We start from the raw sequence: 16320 nt of genomic DNA, 5'->3' as shown, positions 1-16320 counted from the left end.
ACCCGCCAACCCGCATACATGTGAACCGCCAACCCGCATACATGTGAACCGCCAACCCGCATACATGTGAACCGCCAACCCGCATACATGTGAACCGCCAACCCGCATACATGTGAACCACCAACCCGCATACATGTGAACCAGGCCTAAAGCAATAGTAAAGTAATTTATAAACAACACCTCCTTCAGGTTTAACCACTTCTTGACCACAAGGATTTGCCCTCTTAATGACCAGGCCATCGGATCGGAGCCGAGCGCCAGGACCAGTTATCACCAGTTAGGCAAGACACTGCTTGATGACCTATTTTAGGCCTGGTTCACAAAGTCTGTACTGACTGACTATATAATAATGTGCATAAGTGAACCAAAGCCCCTAAATTCAGCAATGAAATTGAAGTGAGGTGGAAATTTAATAATTTCAATTTAATAATAGAATACCGTGATAATACCGTATACCGTGGCAAAACCTTAATCAATTAATCGCAGCATGAAAATCTGATACCGTCACAAGCCTACTGTGATGTCGTCATTGAGTGGAAGAGGACTCCAGTAGTAATCTGTGAAGCTCTGGTGAAGTCCATGCCCAAGAGGGTTAAGGCAGTGCTGGAAAATAATGGTGGCCACACAAAATATTGATACTTTGGTCCCAATTTGGACATTTTCATTTAGGGGTGTACTCACCTTTGTTGCCAGCAGTTTAGACATTCATGGATGTGTGTTGAGTTATTTTGAGGGGACAGCAAATTTACACTGTTATACAAGCTGTACACTCACTACTTTACATTGTAGCAAAGTGTAATTTCTCTGTCGCTCATTGACAGACGTAGTCCTCCTTGATTAATATCAACTCGGGTTATACTGCCCTCTACAGGAGTAGGACTAGACAGGAAAGAAAACGTTCTGGCCACACCCTAGGGGTAGTCCCAGAGGGTATATCCTCTCACTTCCTGCTACAGCAAATCAGTTTTTTTCTGTCTAGTTAGGAGTAAGGACCTAGATTCCTTGCTAGGATCTTCGGTCCTGGCAGGATTTTTTTAGAAATACTTTTTTTAGACCGCTTTTTTTCTCCAGTGTTCCTGTGAGATCTTCAAGCAAGTACGCTGAAACTGGGCGACGGGCTGAATGTTGAGATCCAGTGGTCACCCCAGTTCAGCCTACGAGCGCGTGCAGGCCATAGCTCCGCGCTGGGTCGGTCGCGACATAGTCCCACTGGACGGGGACTGACCCTGCGAGTTAAACGTCTCGCCTGGACGCCAATGACCAACAGAGTCATGGCGTCCGTATTGGTCGACAGCCCCCCCACCCCGGTGGAGAGGGGTTCTGTCAGGAGTTGGCGCCCGCCTGGTTCCGGTATGGTGAATTGTATGTTCCCCCTCTCCCCCTGTCGGGTTTGTTGGTGGACGCGGGCCCCTCTCTGGGATGGTCGGACACTCAGTTTCTGGGTCTCCCCTCTATCCTATAACAGGTCACAGATCCCCCAATTTGAGTGTGATTTTTGTGAATAGAAACCAGGAGGCTTGGTTTGGGAGCTGACTATCTAAAGTCACTATATGACTGTAAGGGTGACTGAAGTCAGTGGCAGACTACTAAAAGGCATTACTATTGAGGTATAGAGGTATCCTACCTGTCTAGTGTGTACACAGGCCGATGCCTATGCCTGAGTTACTGCTGCCACAGATCGCCATTCCTCCAGAAAGCGAGGACACCTCCCGCAGGCCGAGGCACTTCCGCAGGCCGCACAGGCCGAATGCACTCATCCCGCAGGCCGCTGCTAGCTGGCAAGCCGCCGCTATCCTACACAGGCCGCCGCCATTTTCCTGCAGATCGCACGAGGCCGCCATATTGGCGTAGCCTTGTGTCTCCAGCATGGGGGCGGCCATGTTTGAGGTGACCAAACACCTCGTGGAGTAATTGGGAGGCGCCGGAAGGCGTGTAAAGGGGCGGAGCCGCCTCCTTGGCCCAGGGAAAGCAAGCCAAAGACTTCCTGTCTGTAACAGACAGTGCTGGAAGCAGGTTGATAAGAAACGTATGTGCATCAGGTGAGCCTTGGGGTCTCTCTCTCTCTCTCTCTTTATGAGGGGTCCAAGCAGGTAGACTGAGGGGCGCTACTGCGCTGGGGGACTAGGTTAAAAAAAAAAAGTTTTTTTTCTTGCAATTAATTTTTTTGTGTTTGCTGGCAAGTGTCTTGTTACATAAACCCTGCCACACATGTATCCCCACCTGATCCCCTCGGGGTGGCCGCAGGACCCTCCAGTACCCCACTTGTGATGATGCATTATCAGCAGTTTTGGAGTCTTTGGTATCCCGGTGGAGGTAGCCTTTCAGGGATGGGGGTCAAGAAGAGCGACCCCCGCCTACCCCTATGTCATCTGATACCTCAGATACGGATCCTGAGCTGGTCATTGCAGTCCCTTTTCTGGGGTTGTTGTCTCAGGTACGGTCTCCTCAGACAGTAAGGAGGACGCTTCTGCCTCCGCCATAGCACAGGAAGCGTTGGTGGAAGCACTAGTTGTGTCTGTCCGGGAAACCTTAAATCTTGAGGTTACACCGGCAGAGGTAGCTGAGACTCATATTCCTTTTTTGGTACTAGCAAGCCTACCAAAATGGTGAAGGGTTTCCCTTGCCCAAATAGGGTCGTCCGTAAATGAGCCCCTGCTATTTCCAAACGCATTGCTAGGCGCTATCATTTTGAGGAATCCCTCATTTCAAAGATGGACGGTACCACCAATAGTGGACTCACCGATTTCCAGACTAAATAAAGTCTGGATTGACAGAATGGGCCCCACCCATCTCTAGGGTGGGGGGACGTCTTCACCGGTTTCCGGATCCAGGGCTTTCCAGAATCCTGGATAAAGGGGTTCGCAAGGTCATTTGGTCGGGATACAAGATAGAGTTTCGATCACTTCCACCGGTGCGATTCTTCCCTTCCAATATTCGACATCCCCGGGTCGCTTAAAAAGCTTTGCGGGGGACAGCTTGATACAACAAGCAGTGGTAGTTCCCATTCCTTGGAGGAGTTCTAGTCGAACTTGTTCACAATGCCCAGGAAAAAGGGCTAGGTGCGTCCAATTCTGGTCTTGGAAGAGATGGAGTCCATCCATACAGTGGTGGCCTCCCTGCATCAGGGGGATTTCCTGGCGTCCATAGACATTTAGGATGCCTATCCTCATATCCCCATCTTCGCAGGACATCAGCGTTTTCCTTGCTTTTCCCAAAGATCATCCCTGGTTCCCACCAGGAGACTGAACTATCTGGGCCTAATTTTGGATACATCCTTGGCAAGAGTGTTTCTCCATGCGGAGAAACTCCAGAAGATTCAGTCAATGATTCGGATGTTGCTGTCCGTCAACTGGCTGGGATTGATGGTCGCCTCCTTGGAGGCAGTACCGTTTGCCCAGTCTCATACCCGAATTCTCCAAAGAGGAGATTCTTCTCATATGGAATCGGAATCCCGATTCCCTGGACAATCGGATCCGATTGAGTGAGCGGACCAGGGAGGCTCTGGTCTGGTGGCTTCGGTCTCCGATGCTCAGCCAGGGGAAGTCCATTTCTTCTGATAAATTCCAGGTTACCGATAAATGGGTTGGAACTGAGAGCGATCAGACTTTGTCTGATTTACTGGACCGAGCAGCTCCAGGGCAGCCCGGTTCGAATCCAATCGGACTATGCCACGGTCATGACTTATGTCGATCACCAAGGGGCACCAAGAGTGCCCTGGCGGCCATAGAAGTGGCCAACATTCTTATTGGGGGGACAGTTGTTCCAGTTCTCTCCGCGATATTTATCACGGGGGTGGACAGGCAGATTATTTCAGCCGTCAGATTCTGGATCAAGAGGAATAGTCTCTTCATCCAAAGGTATTTCACCAGCTGTCCCTTCATTGGGGCACCCCGGATATGGATCTGTTGGTAGGTTGGCTCAACAGGGCTCGCACCCGCGATCCTCTAGCGGACGCAGCCTCTCAAATTGCTGCTGAGATTTCTCCGCAGGATAGAGGTGGAGGGAACTCCAGTTATCCTGGAAATTCCGAGCTGGCCTCGTCAAGCCGGGTACGCCGACTTGGACAGGCTAGTCGCGGACGCTCCTTGGAGACTTCCTCTCAGGGAGGATCTGCGGTCTCAAGGACCGATCTTCCATCGTGCTTTACAGTCGCTGGTTTTAATGGCCTGGCTATTTAGACCCAGGTACTGAAGGACAGAGGGTTGTCAGCTTCAGTTATTCCTACTCTAATTAAAGCAAGGAAAGCGACTTCCAGCAAAGTCTATTATCACACATGGAAGACTTATATCGCGTGGTGTGAATCTTTGGAATTTCCCCCACGTACCTATTCGGTGACCCGAATCTTTGCTTTTCTGCAAAAGGGGGTTGAGCAGAAGCTATCCTTGAGCACTATCAAGGGTCAGGTTTCAGCATTAGCTATCTTCTTTCAGAAGCCTTGGGCTACTCATTCCTTGGTGTCCAGGGGGTGCGGCACTTGGCTCCACCAGTGCGCGCGCCCTTACCGCCCTGGGATCTTAATTTGGTGTTTGTCGGTTCTGCAGAAACCTCCCTTTGAAAATATCAGGGAGATTCCCTTGCTTACATTATCCCAGAAGGTGGCCTTCTTGGTGGCTATCACTTCTGCACGCAGGGTGTCAGAACTGGCTGCATTATCATGCCATTCCCCATATCTAGTGGTTCATAGGGATAAGGTAGTTCTTCATCCGAAGCCATCCTTTCTTCCTAAGGTGGTTTCAGGTTTTCATCTGTATGAAGATATTGTGCTACCTTCCTTGTGCCCTAAGCCCAATCATCCTCAGCAATATGCGTTGCATTCCTTGGATGTGGTTCGGGCAATCAGGGTATACCTGAAGACTACGGAATCGTTCCGTAAGATGGATTCACTTTTTGTGATCACGGATGGCCCCAGAAAGGGGTTTCCTGCATCTGCCGCGACTATCTCCAAATGGATTAGACAGACGGTGGTACAGGCTTATTCTATTAAGGGTCGGAATCCTCCGTTCCCTGTTAAGGCGCACTCCACTCGAGCGCTCAATACTTCCTGGGCCTACCGCCATCAGGCGTCAGTGGTCCAGGTGTGCAAGGCGGCTACCTGGTCATCGGTTCATACCTTTACAAAATTTTATAAAGTTGATGTGATGGCATCGGCGGATGCCTCATTTGGCTGCAAGGTTTTGCAGGCCGCAATTTGAGGAGACCGGTGGTCTACCTCGAGGGTTTTTTTCCGTTGGAATTTCAGTTGAGTCTCATCGTGTGATTGATGAGCCTTTAAAACTTCCAGTTGCCACCGGTTGGGCCTTCTAGATTGGATTTTGATTTCCATTTTCCCACCCCTCATTTGTGGCACTGCTTTGGGACGTCCCGAGTTGATATTAATCAAGGAGGACTACGTCTGTCAATGAGCGACAGAGAAAAATGGATTTTTGTAAAATCTTACCGTAAAATCCTTTTCTCTTAAGCTCATTGACAGACGTAGTACCCGCCCCTCTGTTTTTGAGTTGGGTTGGGTTAAATTCTCTAAACACTGCTTTGTGACATAACTGATTTGCTGTAGCAGGAAGTTAGAGGATATACCCTCTGGGACTGCCCCTAGGGTGTGGCCAGAACGTTTTCTTTCCTGTCTAGTCCTACTCCTGTAGAGGGCAGTATAACCCGAGTTGATATTAATCAAGGAGGACTACGTCTGTCAATGAGCTTAAGAGAAAAGGATTTTACGGTAAGATTTTACAAAAATCCATTTTTTCTTCAGTGTTGTCACATGAAAAGGTATAATAAAATATTTACAAAAATATCAGGGGTGTACTCACTTTTGTAAGATACTGTAGGAGTGAAAGTGAGAGGTAATCCAAAATGTTGTCGTTGGAACCGGCATAGAGGTGAGATCTTCCAATTTGGGACACTTGTTCCAGTGACAGCTGTGTAGAAGAGGATTTTCCTTCCTGCTGTGCCTCAAAACTAAAAATATAGATTTCGCTTTCAATCTCAGTCTGTAGCAGAGGCCATGTTAACTTGGGTTCACTTAGAAAATCATTTGATGAAGTGTGTTCAAATCTTTGGATACAGATTTTATGCAGTGGATAAAAAAGTCTACACCCCTTTAAAAATTTTAAGCTTCTGTTAAGTAAAAAAAATGAGACAAAGATAAATCATCTCAGAACCTTTTCCACCTTTTTAATGGGACTTTTAAACTGTACAGCTCCATTGGGGGAGGGGTAAAAATAAAAAAACGAATATAATGTAAAGCATAAGTGAGCACACCCTCTTATAACTGGGGATGCAGCTGTGCTCAGAATTAAACAATCGCATTCAAACTCATAGAATTAAATAGGAGTCATTACACACCTATAATCATTTAAAGTGGTTGTATCCCCTGTGTAAAAAAAAAAAACCTGCAGGACAATGGCATAATGTGCTAGTATGCATCACATAAAAACAGCGGTTGCATGGCAGCTTGCAGGCGCTGCAGAATTTCAGTCCTTGACAGCATGGAGTGTTACCAATTGTTTTTTTTGTTTACTATGGTCCGCTGCCTTAAGATCATTGACAAGATTCTCCCTTGTAGTTCTGGGAGAATTCCTCCCCATTCTAATGATCATTAAAACTCCACGAGATGAGATCTTGCATGTAGCTCCAGACTGAGGGAGATCGACAGTGATTTTATGTTTCTTCCATTTGCGAATAATCTCACCAACCTTTGTAACCCTCTCACCAAGCTGCTTGGCGATGGTTTTGCAGCCCATTCCAGCCTTGTGTAGGTCTACAATCTTTTCCCTGACATCCTTGGACAGCTCTTTGGTTTTGGCCATGGTGGAGAGATTGGAATCTTATTGATTGCTTCTGTGAACAGGTGTCTTTTATACAGGTAAAAAGCTGAGATTAGGAGCACTCCCTTTAAGAGAGTGCTCCTAATTTCAGCTCATTACCTGTATAGAAGACCCATGGGAGCCAGAAATCTTGCAGATTAATAGATAAAGTGCTTATTTAACTAATTTAAAATGCAAATCAATTTAAAACTTTTTTGAAATGTGTTTTTTGGATATTTTTGTTGTTGTTCTGTCTCACTGTTAAAATAAACCTACCATTAAAATTATAGACTGATCATTTCTTTGTCAGTGGGATAACGTACAAAATCAGCAGGGGATCAAATACTTTTTTCCCCTCACTGTCGGTCACATTAACCACTTGCCGACCGCTCACTGAGCTGGTACTGCGGCAAAGTGGCTCGTTCCCGTCCAGCGACGTAGACCTACGTCGCTGGACTCCCCTCCTTGTGGGCGGCGCGTGCACGCCGCCGGAGGCTCGCTCCCACTGTATTCAGTCACAGCGGGAGTCGGGCCAGGGGAGGAGCGGCAGCGATTGCCGCTGCTCTTCCCCGATCGTCGGGGAATCGAGTCTGGAGATCCGCCCGCTTGTGTAAACAAAGCGGGCGGATCTCCTAAGTGACAGACAGGGTCAGATTGCAGGGTTCAGCATAGCTGAACCTGCGATCTGTCCCTGTGTCACTCAGTCACCTCCCCCCACACACGTCAGTAAGCACCAGGCATACATTAACCCCTCCCTCTCCAATAAAATTAACCCCTTCCCTGCCAGTGTCATTTTTACAGTAACAGTGCATATTTATAGCACTGATTACTGTAGTAATGTCACTGGTACCCCCAAAAGTGTCAAAAATGTCAGTCAAGGGTCTGATCCGTCCGCCGCAATGTCGCAGTCCCGCAAAAAAAACGCAGATCGCTGCCATTACTCGTTAAAAAAAAAAAACCACCAAAAATGTGATTTTTTTTTTTACCAAACCTAGGTAGCCGAAAACAAATTGGCCAAAAATTTTAAAAAAATTTGATTTTTACATTTTTTTGGGGGGGAATTTCATATAAAAAAATGTGACGAAAAAAAGGACGTAAATTTTGTTTGGGTACGGCGTCGCACGACCGTGCAATTGTCAGTTAAAGTCACACAGTGCCGAATCGCAAAATGTGGCCTGGACGTAAGACAGCAAAATCCTCCGGTGGTAAAGTGGTTAAAGGTGGAAAAAGTTCTGAAATTATTTATTTATCTCTAAACACATTTTTACATCACAGAAACCTGACATTTTAACAGGGGTGTGTAGACTATTTATATCCACTGTACAATGACCTCTGTAAAGGATGATAATGTGACACAGAACCTTTCTGCAATGTATAGCATTTTGCAGTACTGTCAATTCAGCTTCATGTTTAGATTTTGTTTTATTTTGTATGTGTTTTTGTAATATCCAGTTTTACTTCTGTGAAAACAGTTATTCCGACATTCATAACATGGGCTTTCTATTAAAAAAAAAAACTTTCCATGATTTTATGCTCAACTCATTCTCTGCATTTAGGCTTCCCCTTCTCTGTAAACACATCTGATGCAATTTAGCAGTATAGAGAGCTAGAGTCATAATCTCTTGGGTCTGCCACAATTATAACCGCTTGAGACCTTTGTTGCTTTGCACAAACTAGTAAAAAGTTGCAGTGATTCTCAAAGTAAACAAACTGATAAGTAGCTCAAGCATGGTAATGTTCCTGCTGGTGGTGGGTGATTGCATTCCAATAAAGAGACAGGAACGTTGTACCCAGCAACTCTAGTACTTCTAGACTAAGAAGGATGTGGCCATTAGGCATCAGGAGAGCATTTCAAGCACTCAATTTTGTCTTTTCTTATGAGTTAGCTCATATTGAACGGTTATATTGTAAAGAGATTTACACCACCAATCAGGACATTCCTTTTTATACTGCAAAACTGGTAACTTTTTGTTCCACAATATCTTTATTTATTTTTTTAAGAAATTACTTATGTAGCAGGATTTCCAGGCATTGGGCCTGATATGGGTCTGTCTGCCATCGTTACCGGTAACACTTCCAACACATTTAAGTTGAAAACCCAAGTGTGAGAGCTGAGACAATGACCATTCGGTATCTTTGTTTTTTTTTTGTTTATTTTGTAATGGGAATGGGAGAAGGGAATGATTGGGATACTCCTCTGGCTCATCTAGGTTTCACTGGGACACTTTGTAGAAAAATGCCTGTTAGCGCTGTCCTGACGCCAGCTGAATGCCGACCAACGCTTCCTAGCGCTTGAAAATACTGTTTTGCTGAATTGTGCTGAAACTTCGACTTTAACTCCTTTGTTAACTCAGAAGATCCAGGACTGTAGTAACACTTGACTCTTGGCACTCTGTCTAGCTCAAAAAGTCCTGCAAAAAGCTCCCTCCAGCCCTTCAATGACCGAGGTCGCTCCTTGTAACTGCTTGTGCTGCTGCAACTCTCAACACTGTACACTACTCACTGCACGCTGTACATTTAACTCTTCAGGGCCCAACCGCTGGCGCCCCCTTTACACTTCAGTCCTCTGACTGGGCCCCCCCTATACCCTAGCTGGCTCCTGGATTTCTGGAACCTTCACCGGAGTGGTCCCCTCTACACTAGGCAGACCCTCAGGGGCAATTCACAGTACTCACAAACTTGGAATGCTTTCCTGGAACTGAACCCCTCTATCTCCACTGGTCCTCAGCACACCGGATCCTCTCTGCAGCTCAGTTCTCTCTTTAACCTCAGGCAGCCACCCGAGACTCCCAATCCTTCTGACAGGGACTCTGCTTCCTGCCAAAGATGCTGCGTCATGCGTCCCCCCTCAAACTTATACCCACTCCCAGAATCCTCTGCGGCAAAATCTGCCTTCTGGGGTAGATACAGGCCTGAATGAGCCACTGATTGGGTTTCCTCCACTGCCCAATGAGAACCCTCTCATGGAGCCAGTGGGGGGACTCCCCTCTCAGCAGCCACACCTGGGAGACATGACAGCCCAGCTGAAAATCATGGCCCTGCTGTTAGGCAGGCAAGGCCCACTATACTTTGCCTAGCACCTACCTTGTAGGGTGCTACTTATTTCCTTAAAGCGGAACTAAACCCTCCTACACTTTTCAGCCAAGATAGCTGTCATATTAGCCTCTGTTTGATCTGCAACTGGCATGGTGCGGCACATGTGATCAGTTATGACACCAGCCATTTGATGGTTTGACAATTTGGTTGAAAGCACAAGCAAATGTCACAGTTAGCATTTCTGGCATGCCGGGAATGTAACTGTTTTTCTGAAACCATTAAATTTATGGATCTAGTTCTACTTTAAAGTGTGCCTTTCCGATTAAAGTGGAGTTCCACCCTATTTTTATACTTACCTCCATCTTCTCGCTCCGGGTCACCTGAAAAAGAAATGGATAATCGCATATTTTTTTTTTTTTTACTTACCTCGTAGCGAAGAAAATATACTTACCTTACTTCCTTCTTCCTCCTTCCTCGGCCGCGGCCCGTCGTCACTTCCTGGCTCTGCAATGATTCCTGGGAGCTGGACGTCATAGCTCCCAGGAATCATTGCGCCTGCACCGGCCCCGACGTCAGTTCCGGGTCGCGCGCGTCATCCCCTTCTAAACAGCTTCTGGGCATGCCCAGAAGCTGTGGAGGGGTGACGCGCGCGACCCGGAAGTGACGTCGGGGCCGGCGCAGAGCATCGTGGGACCACAGAAGGCGGAAGAAGACGCCGAAGAGGACGCGCTGGCTTCAAGCTGCCCACATCTGAGATGGCAGCGCTGGACAAGACGTTTGCAAGGTAAGTATTTCGTCTTGCAGGTAAGTGCAACCCGGGACAGATCAGAGGCTAGCCATTGTGGAATGCACTAGCCCTGACTGTCCTGGGGGTATTAAAAAAAAAAAAAACAAATCCAGGGTGGAACTCCGCTTTAAGGTTGTGTGTGAGCAAATGTCTGGCCTAACCTACAGCAACAGTATAATTTTAAAAAGGTGTACCTTTTTAACACGAATAAGCAGTCCTTGAGCTCCAGTCAATTGACTTTACCCAGACTGAGATGATGACATCGGCCTGCTGCAGGCAACATTAAGCATTTACTTGGACATCTCTACCCCAATGGTCAGACTGTAAAACTGTAAATTTGTAGAAAGTCATATAGTAGAATTCAGCAGGGAGCTGATCTGTGTCACATATTGAACACTGTCAAGAACTGTAGGATTAATACAATTTTGTCATCTGTGAGTGATTGTCGCTAACAATTTGGCCAATGAGCTGAAACACTGATGAATCTCAATCACTCATCACCAGAGCAAAAAATCTCAATGAGAGCGATCCCATAGAAATCGTTATAATTTTTGATGGCAACTTACTGCAACATAACGGGGGGTTGGTGTGGGGGTAATACCTCAGAGAATACCAACCATATGTTAAAGTGGGATTAAATCCCTCTTTATTTAAGCCCTTTTAGCAGCGAAGTTAATCATTTACAGAATATGCAGCTGCTTTATCATTTAATCCTTGCTTCTGTACCGCTTTAAGTTGGTACCATGACCACTCCCCCTGGTTTCCTATTTAAGGGTGGCTCCTCTCTCTTGCAGTGTGCTATGCAGCCACCCTTGCGTGCAGGGACTTGAGCTGTGTCTCCCTATATTGTCTGTATCAATATAAAGACTGTAGCCTAAGATGACAAGGAGACCCCCAGCTTTTCTCTCCACCCCCCCCCCTTTTTCAAGCTAACAGACTGACTGGAGACTGAACTTTCCACTGTTAACTCTTTTCCTGTGAAGGCTGGACGTTCGGGGAGAGGCAGCACTGAGAGAGCAAAAGCTAGTAGCGTAGAAAGTTGTAAAGTGCATTAAAAATGTTTACTAGTTTACTGGGAAATGTTTATTTTATTGTGCTAAATGTGTTAAGGTATAAAAAAAAAAAATCAGTTTTGTCTGGTACCATTTGCCAGTATCAAAGTTGAATGGGCAGCAGTTATACAACAGCATTCTGGAAGCTGAGACAAGCTTGTACTTGTAGCTGTGTGCGGGTTATTCATATTTAATAAAGGGATAAGCAAGATAGAGGGTAATATTGGGAAATCCCTGATCTAGGCGAGTCAGAACTGCATTTTTAATATGCACTGTGCTTGTCTTCTGGCACATGAAATGAGGAAGGAACATGCAGTATGTTTACTCTGTTTTTTTTTTCTAATATATGCAAGCTTGTAAAGTAGGTTTGTATTTTTTCAGCCATTTCTAGTGCAGTTTTGTCTGCTAAATCAAGTGATCGTTATTTTATATTATAGTTTGCGACAAAATCAAATCTAATGCCAAACCTAATTTCTTGGAGCAGGTACTTTTGACAAGTTAAATTCTGTTTAAATATGTTGTAATGGTTTTCATAAGACGAAGGTCTGGATCACACTTGTGTGAATACAAAATGCAGGTAGAAACTGGATATGTAGTCATCTGCATTTACCTGCATTTTTATGCACGTTTTCAAACTCCTATTGCGTTTAGCACCTTTTTTTTTTCCTGACAATTTTAAGTGTCATCATTTCCTTTTCACAAGAAATAAGACAATAAAAACACAAACACCACATATGAAATTCCTACTCATTCAAAATTATACAGTTGCACTACGGAAATAAATAAACCTCTATATGTAAATGAGGTCTTGGGGCTCATTCACATGGGTACTGTGGCCTGTACAGTGCGAACCTGATTTTTTTTTTTTTTTTTTTTTATTTATGGCTGGAGCTGTGTGCAGGCAGCCTATGTTGTGCTACAGGTATGCAGCAACTGTATGAACACAGCCTCAGGTCCTAATTTGACATGTGGATGAGGGTGTAGTGTGCTTTTGGGGCCACTTGTCTAAACACTTGTCAGATTAGGACATGAAGCTGTGTTTGTATATTTTTTGTCCCCATAGAGTAACAGGTGGCTTCAGCCACACAAACCGCTCATTCACGCTGTATGTGCAAAAGAACTCTTGTGAATACAGCCTTTTAATTAATTAATTAATTTTTTATTTATTTTTTTATTTTGCGTTTTTCTTTATTTGTTGCGATTATTTTTTTTACACAATTCTTTTTTTGGGGAGGGGGTGGGCTCACCAGGGTCACCGGACAGTGTGAATAGGGCAATGGACAGTGTCATTTTTTTTTTTTAACTGGCCTGTTCAGGGGGCTTTGGTGAAATATCAGGGGTCTAAACATACCCCTGAAGTCTCACCTTTGAGACAGAGAAAGGGCTTGAGGAAACATTCCCCCAGTTCTCTCTCTGTTGCCTTAGCTGCACTGCAGACGACTGAACAGGAGACAGAGACTCCTGTTCAATAATAAACTGAAGCATGGTAAACAGGCCCCTTCCCCTGCAGCAGGGAGAATCTGCTGGACAGTTGTTGATCAGTGCAGCTGGGGTGGGGGGGTTGGGTACAAGTACCTGTCTGCCTGTATGGTCCTCCATAAAGCAACTGAAAGTCGCATGACGAGAGGAGGAGAAACTGATTTTCAGCTGCTTCATGGAGAGCCATATAGGGAAATTGGTTCTTGTAATTTTGCTCCCCCCCTCCGATCACCCCCGGCTGTCCATCGGATTCCACCTATTGTGGGTGTTTTATGTGCGTTTTTGGCACAGTTCATCTGCTAAGCAGTGCAGAAAGCTGTAGAAATGTGCAGTTTTCTGCACCACAGATGACCGCTGCGGGGAAGTGTGAAGGGGGACATAGAAAACCATTTTTTTCTGTGTGCCCTTGAAGTGAGCTGCATTTTTCTTATGCAGAACTGACTGTGGATAAAGTGGATGAGCAGAGTGATGCAATGGCTGGGGCAGAAAGTAGAATTAGGTGGCCAAATTAAAAAAAAATGTTCAGAAAGTGAAAGTGGCAAAGTAGAAAGTAAGACAGCGAAGCATATTTTTAGAACATAATAGGCATGGGCAGTAGTGACAAGGTTTCATTTGGTCCTCAAGGTATAACATTTTAGGAACCACTGCTCTGCAGGACCTGTGGTGCTGACCTAATACACTAACTGCCCCTGTTGAATTCAATGGTGCCAAAAATTGTAAAGCTTACATGCAACAGCAGTGCATATGAAAGGCATTGCTCACCTGCACTTCATCTGCATCATAACTCGTATTCACTGTAGAAGTAAATGCTGCCGACGCTGCTCTTGAGGCTAACCGGTATTGGAACCTTATCCCTGTGTGGTTGTGCATTTTAGGGTGACCACACTAAACTGCTGAAGTCAGATTATGTGTTACAGGCTACAGTACAGTAATTGTACATAATATGAAGATTTCTTTAAAGTGAGAGTAAAAGATTGCAGGGCTGTGAATATAGTACCGTAATTGTACACACTGAAACATTTGTCACAAACGGGGTGTAGGTTTTTGGCTTTAAGAATTTGTAATGTATGATTATTACTCAAGTAACTATGCAATGTAACAAAATGAGAGAAAATATTCTCCTGGGTGATCTATGTGATCTATGTAGATTTCAATAATTTTAACAAACTTTGTTGCAGATTCCTACCTTCTGTGATTTTGAAGAAATAGTTGTTTGTTTGTCTGTGTCCATGTGTTAAGTGAATCTGTATGGGAGTGGTTTTATAATTCTCAATCAGCTGCTGCACCAGCCTCTAATGAGGAAAGTTCCTTTTAGAAGTGTCTCACCAAAAATGACATATTTGTTGCAGGTGATGCTCAAAATCTGATATATATCATAGGCAGGCAATAGACGATTCCCCATGAACACAGTGCTGACAGGGCAAGTCATCTCCACAGAGGAGAAGACCGTGATTATTGCTAGTGGCTGTAACAAACACTAGCGATAATCGCAAGTGAATCCAGCAGGTTGGTTGTGCCCATGTAGATCGATTAACTTAGGTACACTCAGCCTTGCCCACACACGGTTCGAATCTCGGCCGGTTCCTGCTAAACAGGCTGAGATTCAGACAGTCTATGGCCGGCGTTAGTGCAGAGTTCTGGGAAAATCAGTAAACCAATCACTTAACCGCTTGCCGACTGCGCACAGTATATTTACTGCGGCAGTCGGCCCCGGCCAGGCAGAGTGACGTAGGTCTACGTCGCTCGCCTGTCACTCCTTCCAGAGCCAATAGCGGGCGGGCGCGCGCCCGCCGAGGCGCGCGCCCGCCGAGGCTCGTTCACGGAGGAGTGCGGGAGTGTGACTGGCGGACCCGATGTCCGCCGGTCACACTACGATCGCCGCTACAGCGGGAGAAAGACAGAGCGGCTTGTGTAAACAAGCCACCTGTCAGTTCTCCCTGTGTAAAAGTGAAGATCAAACAGTTCTACTATGTAGAACTGTTGATCTTTGTTTTTACACTAGTAGACCTGTCCCTACACAGTTAGAATCACGCCCCTAGGACACACTTAACCCCTCCCTGTCCAATACTGTTAACCCCTTCCCTGCCAGTGTCATTTTTGCAGTAACAGTGCATATATATAGCACTGATTACTGCAGTAATGTCACTGGTACCCCCAAAAGTGTCAAAAATGTCAGTCAAGGGTCCGATCTGTCCGCCGCAATGTCGCAGTACCGCAAAAAAAATCGCAGATCGCCGCCATTACTCGTTAAAAAAAAAAACACCAAAAATGACAAAAATCTTTCCCTTTGTTAGTAAACGCGATAACTTTTGCGCAAACCAATCAAAATACGCTTTTTGCGATTTTTTTTACCAAACATAGGTAGCGTAAAACAAATTGGCCGAAAATTTTAAAAAATTTTGATTTTTACATTTTTTTTTGGGGGAATTTCATATAAAAAAAAGTGAAAAATATTGTTGTTTTTGCAAAAATTACGCTCTTTTTTTGTTTATAGCGCGTGATCAAAAAATCGCACAGGTGATCAAATACCACCAAAAGAAAGCTCTGTTTGTGGGAAAAAAAGGACGTGAAATTCGTTTAGGTACAGCGTCGCACGACCGCGCGATTGTCCGTTAAAGTCACGCAGTAAAAAATCGCAAAATAACCCCTGGTCTTTTAGCAGGAAAATCCTCCGGTGGTAAAGTGGTTAAGCAGTAAATGTCATTTCTGGGGGCTTTCTGTATACCATCTGTGTACAGAACATCTCCAGGTTGCCTTATTGCATTGCATTTTACGGAAAATAACAGCCCTGCAGATTGAAAAGGAAAGGTCATTTTTTATAACATTCAATTATCACTTGTTGCAGCTGTATATGCTATATTATTTTTTTCTTTATTTGCTAATTCTTTTTTTCCACAAAAGTGGAGTTACTCTTTAATTTGGATTAACGAAAAACAAAGCTTTTTTATTCACTCAAACAAGGTGGAAGGAAGAGTTCCATCTCCCATCTTCCTCCCATTCCCCAGAACAGTGTATTTTGACAGAATATTCTGATAAAGAAAAGTTTTTACAACTTTTAGGCTACATTCACACCTGAGCGTAGCGTTTTCGCGCGTTTTTTACCGCGATTTACAGGCGTTTTTACAGGCGTTTTTTGTGCAGGCGTTTTTAGATTGAATAGAGA

General features: G+C 45.1%; 1 protein-coding gene across 1 annotated transcript in view; it reads left to right on the top strand.

Annotated features, from left to right (window-relative positions):
- MGAT4D (MGAT4 family member D) overlaps nucleotides 1–16320 on the top strand; it is a 327531-nt gene that overhangs the window by 151744 nt on the left and 159467 nt on the right. The gene's annotated exons all lie outside the window — the stretch shown is intronic.

Source organism: Pelophylax lessonae (genome assembly GCF_965119305.1).
Source record: "Pelophylax lessonae genome assembly, chromosome: 1".
Lineage (NCBI taxonomy): Eukaryota > Metazoa > Chordata > Amphibia > Anura > Ranidae > Pelophylax > Pelophylax lessonae.
The sequence above is the reverse complement of the archived record's forward strand: the minus strand, read 5'-3'. Positions and strand labels throughout refer to the sequence as shown.